This window comes from Pleuronectes platessa, chromosome 2, assembly GCF_947347685.1.
Source record: "Pleuronectes platessa chromosome 2, fPlePla1.1, whole genome shotgun sequence".
In the NCBI taxonomy this organism is placed as follows: Eukaryota; Metazoa; Chordata; class Actinopteri; order Pleuronectiformes; family Pleuronectidae; genus Pleuronectes; species Pleuronectes platessa.
The window spans coordinates 23,374,953-23,390,943 of record NC_070627.1 but is presented as its reverse complement, the minus strand read 5'-3'; positions in this window follow the sequence as shown (position 1 = coordinate 23,390,943).

Genomic DNA, 15,991 nt, shown 5'->3' with positions numbered 1-15,991 from the left:
AAATGATTTAAGTCACTGATATGACTATAGCAGTTATCAAAATGTCCAAAAGGAACTCTATTAACAAAAAATAAACTGTAAATAATATTAACAACAAATTCAAAGCTAACTGAGTGAGGGAAGAAATTATTTAAGATTGAGATAGCACTGTGTGGAGATCAGGTTGGAAGTGAAAGTAACTTTAGAGATGACAGGAGTTTGTCATGCTACAATGTGCAAGTAGAGAATTATTGAGTGTTGTCTTGAAGCTGTACAGTTCAGTTCTGTCTCTAATTTGTTTAGGAGCTACAGAAGGAGGGGTTATCTATGGAAAGGACTCAGTCACGCCAGGTCCGTTGGGAGGAGGTTGGACTACAGGATAAAGTGGGGTTATTCAAATATGATCTTTGTCATATGTAGTAGACTACATGCATCATACACAGCATGCTACACAGCAGACTCAAAGATAGCGAGCAGGGCAGCTTTATCGGAAAAACATAAGAGTAAAGAGATAATATAACAAAAAATGTTGAGATCAAAGGTCACAGTTTGATGATAAACTCTGATGAGTGTATTAGAAAAACAAATCTGCATGATGTTCTCTGCATGTCAGAGACATCCTGTTTCTGTATTATTCTCTAGCTCCCTCAGCCAGCTGAGTGTCCTGGTAAATCAAACTCAACACAGCATCATCCATTAAGCAAGTTGGAATATATAAGAAACAAGGAGAAAAAACATATTAACTCAAATGTAATAGGGAGTCTTTAGGCGGTTTTCTATGTGAGTAGACATGACAGCTGGTGGAGGGTTGAGATTACTGGCTGGGATAAAGGTATTTTTTTAATTGGCTCATGTGGAGAACAACAACATTTAGGTAGGCACAGTGGGCCAGTTGAGATACAATATACAAATGAGGCAGAGCAGATCTGTGTTTATTGTGTTTTGGTAATTACCTTCTTATTCAGAGTTGGATAAAATACATGTGGAGCTGTCCATGGTACCGAATCGGCGGCTGCTGCTGCTATCTGCTGCTCCTGCTGAAAATGACATATTTTTTGGTCACATTGTTTTTCCTGTGATGTAAAAAAAAGGCATCACTGGAAAACAGCATGAATTTCATGAATGTTGATATGATTTGATATTTCAGACTTTTTTCATTGTCAATATTATGCCAGCTGCTCATTGTGGGGGTTTATGTAATTCATTCACTGGTCCCACCACAGGCTGTTTATGTGGACTGCTTACTTTCCTCATTGCTGAAGGCGATGCATCAACATTGAGTCTCTAAACAGACAAAATGATCACCTGAGCTGCTACCAATAACAGTGTTTATACTGCAGTGTCTGCACTGGGAGACAACTCTGTGAATCTAAAATGTTTACTTTTCACAGTCAATTTAGAAACAAGTCCAAACTCCGACAGACAGACATACTTCAGGTAGATGGCTAACTGCACTGGAAGTAACAGATGGGGTCTGGAAGAAGAGTGTTGAGCCTTGGCTCCCATGTCCAATTTATCACGTTATAAACTTTCACTGTTGGGAGATTTAAATAAAACACAAGAACAACCTTTGGCCGTCCTATAGTAAAAGAAATGGGTTTTGTTGGTACAACAGCTTGTGATTTAGTATAATTTTGGATTTTACAGGAACCACTGCAGAACCGTTGTAAACCTGCCTGTTTGCTTGGCCTGAGGTACTTGTTGCAGTTTGATTTTTAAAATCACCAAGTGACCTACAGTTATTGAGCCGCAGTAAGTTAAGACTCAGTCCACAGAACAAAGCAACTTAGAATAAGTGCATTCAAATGAGGATACAAACCCAGAAAAGCAAGAATCATCTAAGTACAATTAGTCTTAAAAAAGCCAAAGTACAAGGGCTAAAAGTAAGTGCAATATATAAGTGCAAGTAAATTTAAACTGCTGCACTAAGAGATGTTCAAGTCATGTTTCGCTGTGAGGACCAGAATGCAGGCCCAGATGCTTAAGCAGGTGAATGTGTATGTAATGAGAGGAAACTTAAACAAACAGGCAAACAGCCTCCAGTTGCAGGCAAAACTGAACTGACACACTAGGAAAGACCATGTAGGAAAGACTACAGACAAACTGACTGAGACAAAGAGAAACACTGAGACTATATACACACGTTAAGCATGATTCACTGTAGTTGAAACACATTATGACATGTGCAGACGATCACAAGGGCAGGAAACACAAGGAAAGAAGTTTCAAAATAAAACAGGAAAACAGAGGAAACAGTTCACCTCAAAGTTCGGTGAAGCTTGACTCTGTCTTCAAAACCCTGTAAAGAGATCAAGACTCTTAACCATTTCCGATGTTTCTCCACACATGACTTCTTCCAGGTCTTCCCCTTATTCTGTCTTTTAGAATGCATTGATGGCTTTTTATTTCAGCATTTTTCCATGAACCCTGATCTGAGAATCAGTTGTCGTTGCTGTTGTCGTGAGAAAATGGCTGGTGAAGTGACGGATAACGTCTCTCAGGGTGATGGGTCCCAGGAGCAGCAGCTACAGAGTTCTGGTAGGCTGTTTATTCAAAGTTAATTAATATTGAATGTGTCATGTGTCTAAATTGAACAATTCAACACTGTACTTCCTTTGGCCCTGAGCAATACACATGCCAAGTTTAAAATGATAAGATGGGACATGCGAGCCACATACAGAAATACAAAGATTTCAGGAATGAGTAGATAGATTTCTAGATATATTAAAGAATGAAAAGGAAAGAATGATAAAACAGAAAAGTAGTAGAAAATATAAGAAAATATGACATTAATAGAGAAAAGATAAAAAACAAAGGCTACTCACCAAAGTCACCTATTTACAAGGCTGTCAAGATTTCGACCGCTGTTCTGAGCATAAACTAATATCATTGTTCCCCCTGAGTCAACAGAAACAGACAGGAGATCATCAAAGAATAAAAAAGACAGACCGGAAATAATCATGTCGGAAATCAATGAGGAGGTCGTAAAGAATACGTCGAGATGACATTTTACATTTGCAGGCCATTTCCAGGGAGCAAAGCCCTCTGGGTACAGACAAAACGTCCAAAGTCATTCAGAAGCTCAGTTCCTTTGATCTGTCCTGTGGTGACAGGAGACAGGCAGCCCATCCCCTCCGATGATCTGATCTGATGTTTTAGATGACGTACCTTGGCACTGATTCTCATGGGTTCTCTGCTCAGACCTTTTGATCAAATTTCCTCAAAGTAATGTCTTTTCATGGGGGAGCTGATTTGCTTTGTGTCTGTAAGGGCAGCATGAGGAAGGGAAGTCTCATTTTCACCTCTGGTTTTTTAACCAGATTTTTCTGCATTAGTCTACACTTAGCATCAACTTATACAGTAATCAATACAGAATATGGGCAATACTTAAAAAATATGCTACGGCACTTTGGGGGACCTGTAACCACACGCTGTTATGCAAAACTCAAATGTGATTCAGAGTCAGCACCAAATCCACACAGAATATATGAACGGTTTAGTTCCTCCTATGTAAATCGGCTTCAATGCATAAATGTACTCGTGTGTATTATGAAACCTTTTCTCATGCTATGTTATTAAACAGGTATAATGCACCACATGCAGTTTTCAAACAAAGACCCTTCTTACAAAGAAGCACAACTGACATAGATGACAAATTGATGCTGAACAGGTTGATTGGATCATTTTTGTCACTTTGAGAAATGCACTACAGATCAACTCATGTTCATATGAGCTCATGTTGTGACACACAGACAAAACCATTCACAACATTTTAAGACTCCAGTCAGTGGCTAAAACACACTCAAAGGAAACATGTGGGGCCTTTGTAGAAACTCAAATCTCTTTCTTGGAAGCGTTACCTCATTAATTATACTGTAGGTTTGTGTTACTTGAATTGTAAAGCACTTTTGCTGAGGCACAGATGATAAGCTTCTGTGAAATGCACATGCCTGTTCTTTTCTCTAAGCACTGGGGCGACACTCAGGCTCTTCCGTGACATCTGCAAGAAGGCAGAATGAATGAAGGTGGTGGGGACAGACAACCACAGTGTTGGTGTACTTTCTCCCAGCAAGGCTACTGCAATCTGGATGAAGACAACTGCTCTACATTATTCTTACACTTTTGGATTCGTTGTTTTTTCAGCTTATGCAAGAGAGCAGGCAGATGCACACAAACCCCCTGTGCTCCATAAGATGCACCTCAGCAGCCAGATGTGCAAACTGGTTTGGTGGAGGATCAGAGTGGAGTAACTTTGGCAGGTGCATGGGTGCATGGGTGGATGTGGGTAAGGTCAACCCTTCAGATAAAACATTAGAAACCTCCTAAAGCCAGACTTTACTGCAGGTTTATATACGAAATATGTTATCTATGTAAGATTGCATTGGTTTAAGTTAAGTGTACCTGAGCTAAATGTACATCTCTCAATTTTTCCTTCTTTTATAATATTTGAGCTGCATGGCGTCTATTAAAAAAGTAATATTTAACAGCAGGGAATATTACCTCACTATTTCATCATTTTCACATAGTTTTCATTCAAAAAAAAAACCTGTGCTGATACTGTTGATATTACTGGCGCCAGAGCGTCTTAATCTCTTGTATTGCTCTTTCAAAGCACTGGCTCGAAGTCAAAAACAAGTGAAGTAACTAAAATGCAACACTACTGATCAGAACCATGAATCCTGTAAGGAGAGGTGGGGGAAAGAGCTGGGAATGGGAGGGGGGTGAGTAAATGAGTGAAATATTTAGTAATAGTAAAAATGTGTCAATTAAAATGAGAAGAATTCAAAAGAGCGCACACAGCACCAATGTCCAACAGTCCCTTTGCTTGCAATGTTAAATAAAGTGAGGTGAAAAAATCCTGGATCTGCCTCCTGATCAGGATCATACCGCATCTTCCATCCATCTGTCCAATCGTTTTTTCATACTCCTCCTGTCAGACCAACAAAAAAAGTGGAAAAAGAACCTCCTCGGCAGAAAAGAAGCAAATGCTGCCACCTTGGCCCAAAAATAAATACAATCCAGCTACAACCAGTTGCACACACTAACATATCAGTCCTGCTGCCGTTTTTTTTTTCATTCAGATCCATTAAAATTCCTTGTGACATAAGTGAAAATGTCACAAAAAAAGGCTAAATCTAACAATGTTAAAGAAAGTGTTAAAAACATTCCTGGATAGTTCTCATATTTATCATAGGATCTGCCCCAAAATCAAATGACTTCTTTCTTTGGCTTGTGTCCCTTTCTTCCACCAAGTTTCGAGGAAATCTGTTCAGTAGTAATCCTGCTGACAAACCAAACCAAGGTCACATCACTGACCAAATAGAATACTGAAAAGAAATCATCCCAAAGCAAGATAACAGGAAATGAGGTGGGATTTTCAGGTGGCTGTTGTCGCCGAGTGCCCCAGCTACTCATCGTCTTGATGACTGACAGGAGGGATTTCAGTGGGAGATAAGAGGTGGGACTGTGTGAATCAAGGTGTTAGTGGAGCTGGAACATTAAGTCCAGCGGAGACGCCAGAGGCTTCCAACACAGCGCCCAGCAAAGTGCAGCTGGAGTGCCTGTCTGTCCTGCTGTGCAGTCGAGTAGGTGATGTTCATGAGCAAAGAATGTGAAACCATCTGGTGTCATCTGGAGCTCACAGTTAGACCTGACTGTTAGAAGTGTTCGGTTCCCACAAAGGACACACACAGTATTTACATCCTGTATTTTTTTTATTTTTTTTTTACTCAGTTTGACCTTTAAAAAACCACCAGAGAACAGATGTGGGGACGGACATATTCAATAAGAATAATATTGCTGTGAGTCTCTGCTGGGTGAACCATAACCTCTGCTTCTACAATGATGATGTCCCAGAGAGAAGCCGTCGCCCTCTGATTCTTTAGGGCTGATGACATCTGACGTTTACAGCAGCTCTTTTTTTCAGTTGTCAAGTTGTATTGTAGCCTAACCTGGAATATATGGACCTGACATCATATTATCCACATTCGACCACCAGCCATCTCAACCTGGTTTCCTAAATATTACTTGCAACAGAAAACTATCATGGAGGAAAAGTCAATGTGATTAGACTATTTCTGTTGAGGTGATGATATGTTGTTAAGATATTAACAAGTTTCAATTAGTTGATACTGAATGTAATTGGAGGAGTTTTCTTCCCAAATTTAAACCGACATCTTCATCGTGTTGCCAACATATAGCTGATATGCAAGCTGCAGCAGCACTTACAGAAGCAGAAATTATCAGATTCTCTGAAGGAACTTTTATGGTTTCCTGTTTTATTTTTTTAATCACGACCTTGCGTGTCCAATGGTAGTTTCACTCCCTGTTATTGTGTCATTTTCCAGCTAGACCATGAGGGCTGAACCGAAATGAGACGGTCTGGTGTACAAAGGATTTCCATGATCGCCGTCATCAGCTCATCCCGACCTATAGCAACAGAACTGCAGTTGAAAAAGACAAGAAAGTCGTTTTTTTAACAGGTTGACTGTTAACTGTTTGGTTAACTCAAAGCCTGATGATCAAGCATTAGATGTCTTGTTGCTTGACAGCACCGTTAACGGTTTTTCACTAAATTGCAATGAACCCTTGGATAGGTTAGGCCGGGAAGGATCAACTTATTGGGACCATTCTTTTCACGGGGATGAAAGGACACATCGATGCAATTGGTCCTCAGAACGCAGCCTCAGAAGGATGTGGCCCCTGAACTGAGGAACAGCTACTGGCTTTCTCATGTGATTTCACCTGTGTTCATCCCTATCCCTGCCTCCCTTGTGTTTTTGTCTTTGTGCTCCCCTTTAATTTTGTCTGATTCTCAGTCCTACGTACCTCATGCGCTGTTCTCTGTCTTTTTGGACCTTCTTTTTTCCCCTTGTGTGTCTGTCGAGGTGTTTTTTTCAGTTTGCACGTGCCAGTCTGTCTCTTTACCTGCCACTTTGGGCAAGCCTGAATAGTTCATATTATTTCTTCTGCACCTTTGTTGTGGGTTTGCATTTTTTATCCTCAAATCTCTGAACCCATGACAGATTAATATTTTGTTTAGAGGTCTATTTTTAAGAGCCTTTAATATATGTACAGGTCAAGTCGACTCACGACTCGTACAGCTGTGTTGATCTCATTCACCGTTTTTTCTGCCGGGACTAGGCAACAGGGGGTGTTGCAACAGGTTAGGCAAAGCAATCACTGGCCTGTGGCCCCAAGCTTGGAGGGGGCCCCTGAGAATGCATAGAAATATAAAAGAGTAATTTGTATTATGGGATGTGCAGGATCCATCATTTAGATAACTGCTGCACTGATATGTGACGATTCTATTTCAATCCGACTCCTGAGTCCTAAACATAAATGCAACAATAAATCACTGGAGTAAACTCAACAGACACTTGTGGACAGCTGTAGTAGTGAAGTAGCCAGACAAAATCTGGAGGCTTGTCTCTATTAGGGGAGAAGCCAGAGCTATTTTTACTGTACGTTGAATTATAATTATTCAGTTGGTACGGGTTTGTTTTGCTGTCCTCCTCCACTGTCTTCACCATGTTGTAATTATTATGCAAATTGCCCTTGTGGGAATTGAAGAGTTTCGGGTTTTCATTAGTTTTGGAGACAAGTGATAATTCTTTAAGAGGTGGAAGCCTCATATAGATTATCTCGTGTATAGGCAGGCATGGTCGCTTCCAAGGAGCAGAAAGCGCATCTACACTATATGGTCAAACGTAAATAGTAAATAGTGTATGGTAAAGTGACGCCACTGGGGAGGTAAAAGCAATTTAAACACACCAGGGCCTTTTGACAGGTCACTGTTTTTATCACATACCATTAAAACTGTCCGTATTCATCAGCCGTTTCCATGACTCCCACTGCCTTCTCTTGCTTCTGCTGGATTGGCTGAAACCTATGTTTGAAAGACATTTTCTTAATTACACTCTCTGTTTTGTGACTATCTTCTCTCCCAGTGGATTGTCAGACTGCAGCATTTAAATCAAGCCTTAATGTGTCTGTGTCTTAATGCATATTACGCTTTCGTAGCATTGCTAATAGTTTCTCACAGTCACGTCCTTCATGTATGAGCATGAGTAAAAACATTTATTTCTCTTATTACTCTGGATATTGAATTTGTATTCAACCCTTGTTAACTGCGGTGTCTCCGGAAATTACACTTTGACAGTTTGAACGGAAGCATTATCAGCTGAAAGATGGGACCTTCATGGGAGAACAGTGTTTGGACCCCAGGGTGCTGTTGGCTGTGTGAAATGGCCTCATATTCTTTGGCTGATATACAACTATGCACAGTAATTATCAGGCTTAATGAGTCACTAGATGTCTTCCCATAACATTACAGATCCATCACCATGTTTAACAGCTGGCAACAGACACTGTGGGCTGAAGAGAAATCACGCTGGAGTGTAAACCTTTATGGATGTTGAGACACACACACACACACCCAAGTAAATTACATTCTACAATGACACCCTTTGTTTTAATATCGAAAACAATTAGGGAGCGCCTCGTGATAGCAGATGATGGGAGTCAGGGTACTGTGTTAGCTTCAATGTGGGAAACTGATGACATATACCTTTAATAACAGAGAAAAAATTATATTCTTTATGAAACAGCCCTGTTTGCTGTTTTAGGGAGAGACTGAGAATATCATCCTCGGTTCAATGTTGTGAGATTAGATTAGCAGACTGGAAAAATCAGACAATTTTAGCTGTAATTCTCAATATTTCAATAATTGACAATGAAATATAAATATTTGTATATGACAGAGATAAAGTCAGAGTGAGAATAGGGCTTGGATTCACCAGGCTTAGGAACTGTTTACTACTATTAAAATTATATTATGTCATGTTGTTTTCATTGCTTGTTACCACTATCCCCAAAGTGGCAACAAGCAATTTCACATCCTGCACAATTGTGAACTGTTTTTCCACATTTGTCAGCTACTTCAGCACTTAAAATGCAGACTTTAATTTACTTAAAGACAACTGCAGAGAAGTCTAAAATAATGGAAAAGGCCTGTTGTATGACAGAGAAAACATTTCGATGAATAACTTGTTGAAAAAAAAACACCACGACCAAACTTTGACCAGTAAAAACTTTGCACAGGTTCAGTCCAAAGCGGGAAAAACAGAATAACAAAATGCAGTTGAAGATATTTCGAGACAGCGATTCAGATTATTTGAAGGAGCTGTTAGCATAATGTGGGAAAGAAGAGGGCCTTGTGTGAAGGCCTTATGTAAGAGTCACCCAGCACTGCCACTCCACAGATGGTCCAGGAGAGGTAGGCAGTTGTACCAGCACATCTATTTTCACATAGCTGCAGTAAGAGCTCTTATCCCTCTCTGAAAGCCCACACTCTGACAGGAGGCTGAGGCACTTGACGAGCAGCAGCGAGGCCAGATACCATGATTAAAAATGGATGCTAGAGCGGGTGAGAAAGTCAGCATGATGCTGCCATAACACACTCTTGTAAAAAAAAAAAAAAAAAAAAAGCAGTGAGATTGCTATCTCTTGATGTGGCACTCATTGGTAGGTTATTGATTATGGTGAGTGAGCAGAGTGTGCTAAAAGACAGGTCAGTCCCAGGAGAAGATTTGCATGATTGATGCTTTCTTTAAGAGGCTCGTATCCACTGCTTCTCAACGAGTCAGCTCAGCAGGAAAAATGATATATGCTGTACCTGATGATAAATGGGAACTTGTTGAGACGTGACCTCTGAAATATTGAATACCTGTGGACCTACATACAGTAAATGGCAGCATAAATAGGGAATAGTTCCTCATTGTCAAAAGATCCCATGTGTGAGGTTTGAAGTGAGGACAGCTTTAGTTTCCATGCATGAGAATACAGCTGGTTCTGGCTGAAAGTTCTTCTGATTAGAGAGAAACATGGAAAAGTGCTGCAATGCTGACTCAGAAGAGCGTTATTCACACTTTCAAAGATGTTTAATATTCGCACCACTGGCCTGAAACAGAGGACTGATTCAGATGTAAAGACACATACACATCTAGAGAGGGAGCAGAAACCTAGCTCTTTGCTTTGGTAAATGTTGCATTAGAACAACGTAAAAACAATACATTAGAAAATGCATCAATAATTTTCTCTTTACAAGCACTGTAAAAATGACATGGTTTTTACAGTTACAGTGGATCAAATTACAACGTGTAATGTATGAGGATTGACTGTTAGTAAAGAACCCACAAAGAATTAACCCTCATCTCCACAGTTCCTCTCAGACAGGATTTTAGGTTGTTTCACTCTATTGTTTCACTTGCCTTTTGGTTTCCACATTTTTCAGCCATTCCTGTTGACCCAACATAGATGGTTTAAGATTCCCAGCGAGCTGGGATCAGACTTTGATATGTAAAACAGCTTTCTATCCCAAAGGTGTATAATATTTTTTGTCAGTGATGTGTTAAAAAGTAGTTTCTGCTGCCTCCAAGAAATTCTATTCAAAATCAGCTATTGCAGCTTAAAGTATTGAAGGTGTTATATCTGAGTGTCCTCTGCCACTCAATGTGGTGTCTTGCAGGGAGTGGCTGACAGTGACGTATTTGTGTGAACAAGACAAGACGTTTTAAGCAACGCTGCTTCTTTGGGGCAGAAAGGACGATGGACGAGACTAGCTGGTTTGCATGATAACATGAGTAAAAGCAGAGAAGTGAAATTGAAGAAAAGTTAAGATAAGCATTTATTGAGATCCCTCGATTGACTCAAGAAGAAGTGTGATGCTAAACTCATGAAGTTTCTGTCCGAATTGTAACTAAACATAGGTTAAAGCTAACGGTGGCTATGTAGCAAAAGCAAAAACTTACATATACATATACACATTTTAAAAGTGAAAGTGCATTTATATAACACTTTGCTAGTCTCAATGACCACAGTACTTTACAGTTCATTTGACATTCACACACACATTCACGCACTGCTTCTATATGTCCACCATTCATGTATCTATTTCACACATATGCCAGCATGACAAGCAGGGCATTGGACCACCAACTAAAATGTCAGAAACCAACTTTTAGAAAAATGAATTAAACGTGAGTTGTGACCATTTAGTTTGGTCAATCTCCCATCCACTAACATGGAGGAAGCAACATTTATAACCTATCCTGCTGCCCGTCACTAGGTGGTGATAAGACACTTAACTTATGGGGAGCAGTCATGTCATCCATCTTTATATACAGCATATGTTCATAAGGCACAGACACCCCCAAAAAAAATTCCCTTTCACACATTGGAAATATGTAAATGTATCTTTCAAATAGGAAATGAGAGTAATTTTAAGTCTCAGTATCTCAAATTTGTACTTAAGTATAAACGTTAACTCAATGTATTTAGACACTTTTCACTCTTTTCTCAGGATGCAAACTGCATACAATTTCACAGGCTACAATTCAATTTACTTTACTTTTCAGACCATTTCACTCAGTGTATTGTGCAAGTGCGTCTATGTGCAGCTAATAACGTAACCCAATTCCTGATCCACACTAACAGCTTAAATAAACCATCGCCGAGAGGCTGAATCCTGTGCAATAATCCTAAACCGGCCTAATGGCTTTACACATGCACCCCGCTGTCACTGATAAACTGCTGTGATAATATGATTACTTGAGGAAATTGGCCTCTCTATCAAATCATCAGTTTAAGATAAAGGATCTGCAGTGAAAAGAAAATTTCCATCAAAGTAAGTAAAGAGGCACAATAGCTGAGAACTTCCATTACCAAGTGTGACAATGATACAGATGAGCAAAATGTGTTCCCTCTCGCCTGCCATTGTGTTGCGGTGTTATCACCCTGGACACCCCAAGGCACAAATTAGTGACACAGATGTCCAGAGAAGATGGGTTTATCATTAATTTTGCTATGCACCGAAGAAATACAAGACTGAAGCAATAGAACTTACACAAAGCCTGCTATAATTGAGCTCTGCCTCCGGTTGCTCGCACCAGACTATTGTCCCATCGGAGGCTATTCTTGGTGACTCATTCCTATTGATGCCCGAACAAAGCACATTGAGGTTATTTTTTTTAAAAAGACAAAAAAAAACATTGATGAAATATTGAATTGGCTAAATGTTTAACAAAGGGAATGTTTCTAGATGCAGTTTATCTTCATACTGTGCTCTTATACTTCGGTTTAGATGCTACTAACAGGGCGTCTTCCGAGGTTTAAGGGAGGGATTAATACTGATGTATTCTGGATACAGCACTGTATCACATTATATGTGCAGCTGCAACCATGGGGCATAACAATTCAATGGACTCACTAATGAAAATAATACATTTTAGTATGAGGGGAAAGATTGAACTCTTTCTGAACCTGTGATGGGTGTAATGAGGTAAAACGCTGGCAGCCAGAAACTGTGGAGAATCAAAGGATTAAATATCCTTCATGTTGATCAATTCGTTACCGTTTGAGGTTGTGTTTTTTTATTTTACTGCACCACTTTGTCTTGAATGATAAGTTACCTCTTATCGATACTTATTAATAATAATAATAATAATAATATCAATTTTAAAATAACCACAATCTGTTTCTGAGCCTTCAGGATAAACCAACCAAATGAGGTGAAAAGCTGAGTGTTCCTCATCCAAACCAAAGTCGAGGTGCTTTCACATTGTTGAAAATAGAACTCTCGAAACATCCTCTGCTTTGGGCAAGGTATCATTAATTCAATATGTTGCGAAGGCTGTGATGTATTATGCTCAAACTTCCCCCATTAATTTTTTCTGTATGTTGTTTTCAGGAGTGCCTTATGTTCCACTCCTTAAGCAGTAAATAGATAGAATAGCACTGTTCAACTCAGACTGTTGACTTAGTTTATCTGGCGCAGCAGGATGTTCACCTCTGATCATGGTTCACTGCTCTGAAATCCTCTTTGATACCTTCATCATGGCTATACAACTCATAATTAGAAGCTAATTTACCATCAGAAAAGCCTGAAATATAAAAAACTATATAGATTTAACTTGGTGGTAGAAACCTACCACAGTGATTAAGAGTCTATCAAGACATGATGATCTCCTAGGTTTTAGATTTTGTCTATGACATACTGACTGCTGCAAACACCCTGCTCCATTTCCCCACGACCCTTCAGGCGAGGGATTCGTTAAGGACGAGTTCCTGAATCTCTTTATAGACATCACAGATCACAGCCACGTTTTATTTTCAATAATAATCCTCCCATGTCTTCTTCGAGGGACAGCTGTGATGCCTGTTTGAATATTGTATGAAGCGCCTAATGGAGAGGAGGAGGAAACTCTAATCAAGATCAGATCAAATAAATGTTTGGGAGTATTCATTACTTTGTCATGCTTGCATTACATTTTCATTGGGTTGGTGATAGATGTGAATGGGAGAAACAATGATTGGGTGCAGATTATATTTCCGTACCCTCTCATACAAGAAACCATGTTATCTCAGCTTAGTCTAGTTTATAGAACTGTATCCCAGATGTTACAGGACCACCGGTGCAGACAGCTCTGCAGGTTTTTCTTAGGCTGTACTCACATTATTTTTGTGCAGTTGGTGATCAGACTGGCGAAGAAAATAAATTCTTGAAACATGCCTCCTCAAGATGTGAGCTGCTGTGCTCATAAAAACACCGGCCTTCTCTGAAGCACAGCTTCTTTACGTTAACACCAGGCCATCCATTGGCCTATTATTTAAAACACGATTAATCAATAATATATTAGCTGAGTGAAAGACTTCTAGGTGAATAGCTTTGCATTGCGGTTTCCTTCCATCAACTGTTGTAGTGCTTGTTTCCTGTGGATGCCACAGACAGCAATATCTTAATATAAACCCTCATATACTAGAATCCTGTCAATGCAGGCTGAACTGTCATCAATAAATCAAGACACAGCCTCTATGAGTCTTGCACGGCAGAAGTAGTGTTTATATTTATATTTATATTTCCGTCTATCTATTGTGCATGATTACATTTTTCTTATTATTATTCTACCTGCATGTTAAGCGCTTGACTTTATATTATGTTGTTTAAGTTCTCATAAAGTTGCATTTTTACAATATTATTTACTTTCAACTAGTGTAGTGCCCACACTAAACCTTCCTGTTTTATCTGTTAGAGCTGATGTCAGATTTATGTCTGAAACCATAAAAGTGACCTGTAATTTAGCCGTGGTGAGTAAAGACTGCGTCCACAGAGCCCTGAAGCTGCACCACCACTGCTGCACAAAAAGCTGTTCACCTGTTTATTCAAAGTTCATACAGTGCATCTATGTGCAGCACTTTCTCTATAAGGAAGGTCAATGGTTCAGTATCTTGCTCAAGGACACTTCGGCATGCAGAGTGGGGAGGACTGGAATCAAACAACCGACCTTATGGTAAGAGGACTTTCTGAGATAGACAGACAGAGATTTCTGGAATTATTTGTTGATAGAATTATCTGCGAGAGCAGAGTGGCCACTGACAATGTGGCAACCACCCATAGGTTTGTGTGCTGCGAAGCCATGAGTTTTGCCTTTGACCGGCGCCATCTTTGATTGGTGAAGCAACTATATTTGGAGAGCTTGAGGCTACCGCGTTCCCACCTACACCTGCAAAGTGGATGGTAGCTGTTGATTTCACAGTATCCACACCCCAAGGCATACTGTGTTTTTTACCATTTATAACATTTTACATTCCACATGTGGAAGCAAGTGGCATTGCTTTTAGTATACGTGGCATGAAACTATTAAAGAAGTACATTTATTGTTGGTGCAACCAAAATAGTCAAAGTAACCCCTGTAGGAGTGCATCTCTCAGTCATATCTATATTCTGTGAGAGCATCTGACCATTTTAACTCACAGTTCACCCTTCAGTGAATTAAAACACTGTGCACCCTGGCACAGAGGTGTGAATGGGCCTAAAGGACCCTCTTCTTCATGCTCCTGTTTACAATTTACTACTATCGAGGGACAACCTAGAAGCGTGCCACAGCTTGATAAAGATTAATGGTGGCAGGAAATCATTATCCCATCCTTCATTTTAGATCATGACCAAGCTGTAAGTCCCACACCAAATGCATCAGAGTTGAGAAGAAGAATGTGAGCCAATTCGGATCAGACTGAACTTGATTACAACTTTCTTTTTGGTGGTGGTGGACAAAGTTTGGAAACTTTCTTCTCACCTTTTTAAAGTCTATGCAAAGTCCCCCCAGATAAAACACATTAACAGTGTGCCTTGACCTCATACTCTACCCCCTGGGTAAAACAAGTCAGGCAAGATGCTGCGAAATCAATAGCTTTTAACATCACTATATTTCAAGCTCTCATACTGGACTGATATTAGCTTAACAGAGCGCATCTCCTCTCTGTTGTCAACACGGGCTGGGGAGTAAAAAAGTTGGAATTTTCTTCTCACTGCAAAAAGAGGGGGAAAAACAGATGTGTAAATTATGAATGACTTGAATTAACGATGCAGGCCAGTACTCTCAAGGGAGTCAAGTTTATCCTTCAGATACAGAACTGACATGTGCCCAACAACAATTTGCATTCTTCTCATTTGCTGGGAATCCGTTCAGCAGAGCCAGGCATGACTTCTTTGAGTCTGAGGCTGCTGATGGATTCTCATATCTATGCTGTCAAGTTACTGGGAAGATCACAACTGTGGGTATCTTGTGCAGTCAACAAACAGGTCAGTAGTAATGGTGAGTTTATAATGGTGAAGACATTTCAGGTGCAGGCAAGAGATTACATTTGTTTTACTTAAATCTTATCGAGATAAAAACCTACACTCAAATCAAGATACTGTTTTCAGTATGGTGTTCCTCAGGGATCCATTCCCAGTCCACTCTTTCTGATTCATTATACGTTTCACTATGCAGCCAACACAGTGTGTATTTCTGTGCACCAATAGGCTACTTTCAATTGTCTTAAGCATTAAGACAATTGTTTGGATGAATAACAACTATTTGAAAATATTATAAATAATAAGTCAATATCAAAAATATAGTTATTGTAGTTATATTATTAAAGTTTTGTTATAGTCTCAGCTTAGAGCAATAAC